The sequence below is a fragment of the Entelurus aequoreus genome, linkage group LG16, assembly GCF_033978785.1.
Source record: "Entelurus aequoreus isolate RoL-2023_Sb linkage group LG16, RoL_Eaeq_v1.1, whole genome shotgun sequence".
In the NCBI taxonomy this organism is placed as follows: domain Eukaryota; kingdom Metazoa; phylum Chordata; class Actinopteri; order Syngnathiformes; family Syngnathidae; genus Entelurus; species Entelurus aequoreus.
In genome coordinates, this window is record NC_084746.1 from 33,791,146 (window position 1) to 33,797,145 (window position 6,000).

The 6,000-nt window shown below is 33.4% G+C and overlaps 1 long non-coding RNA gene across 1 annotated transcript in view; it reads left to right on the forward strand.

Annotated features, from left to right (window-relative positions):
* The first annotated feature begins 1,632 nt into the window (after positions 1-1,632).
* Positions 1,633-6,000, forward strand: part of LOC133630871 (uncharacterized) — a 38,770-nt gene continuing 34,402 nt past the window's right edge. Inside the window, exons 1-3 of the long non-coding RNA XR_009821356.1 lie at positions 1,633-1,715; positions 2,106-2,136; positions 2,417-2,500. This is a non-coding gene — a long non-coding RNA (uncharacterized LOC133630871). The remainder of the gene's footprint in view (positions 1,716-2,105; positions 2,137-2,416; positions 2,501-6,000) is intronic.

The following is a 6,000-nucleotide window of genomic DNA, read 5'->3' on the forward strand; positions in this document are numbered from 1 at the left end:
AGACAATACAAAAGCGATAGAACGGGACGACTAAAATCTAGAATAAATGATAAGTAAATACAATTTAAATATACACGATAAACAAAAAAAATGTTAAGCAGTATCGTAATAAACCAATGTTTTCTATTACAATTTGTCTTATATTCTGGTCAATACAGTACATCTAAGACATTGATTTACAACAAGCTGGCGTGCATTTTGGATGAGGAATGAAGGGAAATATCAAATGTACCCTTAACTAATGTAAACATGCTGAACAGGCCCAAATATAAGACAACTCCTCCTTCCACACTGATGTGTGTGAGTTGCAGGAAGAAAAGTTGTGTGTGTATAGTGTGTTTGTCCTATATTTGGGTCAATGCACAACAAGCCGATTTAGTTTATTAAAGAGTTTGTTTGCTGGTGTATAGACACTGTATCGTAACAGACATGCATAATTGATATTTTGATGTGTTTACTAAAATGCTGTAATAATCAGACCTGCTTCATTTTGCCGTACCAGCTTGACAAGTTTTGGAACCAAGTTTCTGTTTTCCATGCACAGTAAACGTGTTATTGTGACGACTGAGAAGTTTGTCTTCAGCTGGCCTTGAGAGTATTGCGCTTTAGGTCTAGTTCAACCAACCAGGAAGTGTTGCTGCTTCCTATGACTTCTTCTGTAATAACACATGAATGCACTTTTTTTAATCCTGCCATTTGCTGATTTGTGCTTTTTTTTAATAGTTGTGTTCTACAAGAGTTGTGTATTTGTTTGCCTTTGCTTTTGATACGCCGATATTTCCCATGTCAGAGTTCTAACGACGTGAATATGAATAGCATATATTGCTTTAAAGTTTGCCGTAATAAAATGAAATAGACAATAAACTGTTGCCTGTAAAGTTCTGAACGAGTATTTTTTTTTGTTCAAACTCAAAAGTAAGAATGTCTCATCAATGCCATTAAAAAAACAAAGAAGAAAATCAGGTTCATCAACAAGTCAGAACTTACACTGTGTTTATTTTTTATATTTTGTGTATTATTATAAAGTACAGCAAACACTGCGCGAACTAACAACTATAAAGACATGTAAATAAATATAGTAGTACTGTTTTTTTAATAACCAGTTCAAACGTTCACCATCATAAAACATAAATTAACTGTACACACATTTTTTTTTAGAGTGACATTCTTTTTTAAAGTTTAAAAAGAAGTCAACCAATATAAACGATATACAGTAAAAAGTGGTGTGTCAATATTTCAGAGTTAAAAGATTTTAACCTAAATATAGTATTTATAAATCTTTGTAGAGTAAACCAGCTCTAAAAGTATAGTTAAAAGTCGGTGTTAAGTCATCCACGCAAGCAGTTTTGTATTCAACTCTACATTGTGTCAATCAGCAGTTGGCACTTTGATCCTAAATCCGGCGACTTTCCGAAATCCTCTTGGCGCCTTTACTCAATTAATTAACTAATCAATTAATTTATTTAAACTAAATTAAAACACATACAAATCGGCAGATGAATGTTCGTTTGCAGTTCTAATCAAACTTAGCATATTTTTAAGACTCCCTTTTTTTTATTCGCTCCTGCGAGGAATGACGTCATCTAGCGACTTCTCGCGAGTTTTAGAACAGCCAATAGCAACTCTCCTTACTGAGGAGGTGACGACACCGTTCAGCACCGGACGTCCTCGAAGCACCGCGTCACTATTTCCACTAGTGTGGAGCCAAATTCAAGGTTGATATTCCAACGCTTGTATTCTTGTTTAATTAGTTGTTTTCTCACCAAGCAGGGTTTTACAGTACGATAACTTGTTGAAACAATTACTGTCGAGTGACATTGTTGGACGACATTGTTTATTTCCGGGTTTTATGCTGGCAGTGCAGAAGCAATATTTATGTTTTCATCCAGTTAACGTTCACCCATATAACTAACTAACTGTGTGTTTATGGTGCTTGCTACCAGGTGATCATTTTTTCCACCGATTTTATGGCATAGTTTTAACAAATAAATGATTACTTTTTTAGTATACTAATAATTGCCAATTTAAAACTTGGTCAGTCTTGGTTAAGTTTCATAATTAAGTGAATTGTGACTCCAGAATATCTACTATTTTGTTTTTCACAGACATCAAATGAATTGAGTGGACTAATAGTTGGTAAGTTTATTTATATTGTACTGCAACAGTAGACATTACCCATTTATTTATTTATTAAACACATTAAATGTGAGCCACATTTGCAGTAATTCATGTGTTACCAGAACTGATTGATAAAGCATCTTTGCTCACAGTTAACCTGATACTATACCAGCTTCCTTAAAAAAGTATTCACTTTCAAGTAATGTTTCTATTTTAATTATAAACACACATTAATAGCTAACTTTTTGTTGCCTGATTTTCTTAGTCTTTAATGGTTTCTCTTTTTCTATATGAACAGAACATGTTGCTGCGTGTCTTACTAAGCCGGGAGCAGAATGTCTGGCTGTGTGATCTAACACTTGAAGTATTCCTAAAAGAATTGGTAAGTCTTAACGTCAAGTTAAACCAATGTTACAATTAAGATTAGGGGTGTCCCAAGCCCATATTAATATCGAATATTGGTCTAAAATCAGCAACAAAACACGTATTAATAATTTGAGCTTGCATTGACCAATGTTGCAGACTAAATCGGCACATTTGTCTATACAAACAAGTATTGCATAATTGTTGTTGCATACACAAACAGTCTCCAAGTCAGAAGCTTATTAGGCCATGTCCACATGAACATGGAGAGTTTCAAAAACACACATTTGGGGTTAAAACGATCTCCATCCACACAAGTGTAGTTTCAAAACTGTCTGTCTACACCAGGGGTCGGCAACCCAAAATGTTGAAAGAGCCATATTGGACCACAAATACAAAAACAAATCTGTCTGGAGCCGCAAAAAATTAAAAGCCATATTACATGTGTCATGAGATATACATTTAATTAAGAGGACTTAAAGGAAACTAAATGACCTCAAATATACCTACAAATGAGGCATAATGATGCAATATGTACATATCGCTAGCCTAAATAGCATGTTAGCATCGATTAGCTTGCAGTCATGCAGTGACCAAATATGTCTGATTAGCACTCCACACAAGTCAATAACATCAACAAAACTCACCTTTGTGCACTCATGCACAACGTTAAAAGTGTGGTGGACAAAATGAGACAGAAAAAGAAGTGGCATAAAACACGTCCTAGAAAGTCGGAAAAAGTTATACATGTAAACAAACTATACGGTGAGTTCAGGGACCGACAAAATTAGTAGGACAAAACGGCGCTCGCCAAATACTCGAATCAGTGAAGCATGTTTAATATAAACAGTGTGATGTATAACAGTTAGGGAGGTTTGTGTCATGTTTGTCCTCCTACAGAAACCATACTAAAACAAAAAAATAGATTTTTTTCCCCTCATCTTTTTCCATTCTTCATACATTTTTGAAAAATCTCCAGAGAGCCACTAGGGCGGCGCTAAAGAGCCGCATGCGGCTCTAGAGCCGCGGGTTGCAGACCCCCGGTCTACACACAAAAGCTTACACCTGCTGTCATGCACATTTTGTCCAATCAGAAGCCTGAAAAAAGCAGCAATATCTGACTTGGTGGCATTACACCTCCTATTATGTTTATTTAGATCGACTTTAGATGTACAATGACATGTACGTTATCTTTAAAACCAGCCTGCATGTACACAGAAACCTGGAAACATTATTAAAGAGCGAATGCACGCCTCTGCTGCTGAAACCCAACACCCATAGAATTATAACATGTTCAGCAACACAGGGATGTATTACATGTACAGTGAAGTGTACATTATTTCCAAAATCAGCACGCACTAACGAGCCAAGGAAACAATTTTGCATGTTTAAGTGCCTATTTAAAGCACACAGATGTGTGTGTGCCGCTGCAAAACTCTCATGGAATTAAAAAGCATTTAATCATGGCTATAGCGATGTGGTACATGTGTAATGAAGTGTATATTGTCTTTGACATCTGTACACACTATATGTTGTTTTTTTTTAGTTGCTTTTTACACGCAATCATAATTTATCTTCATGATTTGTCATTAAACAAGGACTAAAAACATAAAATAATGTTGCACCTTTCTTATGACACAGAGCAAAAAGTTTTGCTTGTCAGGTGGAGGTTCCACAGCGATCATATCCAAAACAGCTGACTGTCATTTGCGCTGGTAGGAGTGTCGCAAAGTCCATTTTGATGTGTCTTTTTAATCAATGTGGAGTGAAAAAAGCAGCATATTTACGTTCAAACATACAGTAATTCCTCTTATAGTGTGTTTAAAGCCAGCAAGGCAGTGTTGTCGAGCTTAGAAATGACAGCGCGCAAATGTGACGTCATCACAAGTCTCCGTTTGTGCCGTGTATACGCATACGCTAAGCAGAGAGTTTTGGAACGCTACACTTTGGCCAGCATTTGAAAAAGTCTGTTTTTAAAGACAAAAAGTATGCATCTGCGTGTGGACAAGAGGCCTAGACTCAGAGATAAGTATGCGTTTATTAAGTATCTGTGTTCGTGTGGACATGGCCTTAGTTAAGTTGCATAAGTGTACAGCTTTGGTAATGGGTACATTCGCACCCACCTGCACAAATGTACTTCAAAATGTAACAATCAAAATAAATATGACTTTTTTTTTGTTTACTAGGGCATGCATATATAATATGCATTAGTTTGACCATTTGAAATCAACGATGATAAAAAGGAGATGCTTGGAAATAGCATAAAAATGCCCCAAAAACTTGGAAAACGCGATTCATAGCGTTACTTTTTGGTGTAACCATCATGAGCGTTCTGTTCAGGTATATTTCTTTATTATTTTGATAAATCATCATATTTATGTATTACTAAATTTAAATAGGTATTGATCAATCTTTAAGCTGTGTGTATTTGATTTAAGTTTGCTTTTGACATCTTATTTAGAATTGTAGTTGAAACTTTTACAACCTTGTGTTGCGCTCATGATGGCGTAACCAAACTAGATTTCATTTAATGATCTTATTTTGAATATTTATTCCGTTTTTTACATTTAGTATATTTAAATATACTGTGTTTTATGCTTTTTTCTTTTTGGAACATGTACTATACATATAATACAATAAAGTCCCATATAAAATTATGTTTCTAGCAATACTTTAATTTTGCCTTTGAAAGTAACACTCCATTGTCCATTAGTGGAGCTGTACACATTAGCGTTCATTAAGACTCCAGAATATCTACTATCTTGTTTTTCACACATCAAATACATTGAGTGGACTAATAGTTGGTAAGTTTCTTAAAATGATACTGCAACAATAGACATCACCCAACATGTGATAGATATTATCTTAACTTACTTTATTAAACACCATTAAATGCGAGCCACATTTGACACATTTGCAGTAATTCATGTGTTACCAGAACTGATTGATAAAGCATCTTTGCTCACAGTTAACCTGTCTTCATACTATACCAGCCGCTTAAAAAGTATCAACTTTCAAGTAATGTTTATTTTTTTTTAAATAACACCAGTTTTTTAAGCACCTTAATAGGTAACTATTTGTTTTTTTGGTCATTAATGGTTTCTCTTTTTTTATATGAACAGAACATTGCTGCGTGTCTTGTTAAGCCGGGAGCAGAATGTCACTTGATGGCTTCTTAAAAGAAAGTCAGTCTAAACATAAATATAAAACAATGTTACAATTAAGATGAGGGGTTATATATATATATATATATATATATATATATATATATATATATATATATATATATATATATATATATATATATATATATATATATATATATATATATATATATATATATATATGTATGTATATATATATATATGTATGTATATATATATATATATGTATATATATATATGTATATGTATATATATATATATGTATATGTATATATATATATATGTATATGTATATATATATGTATATGTATATATATATATATATATATATATATATATATGTATATATATATAT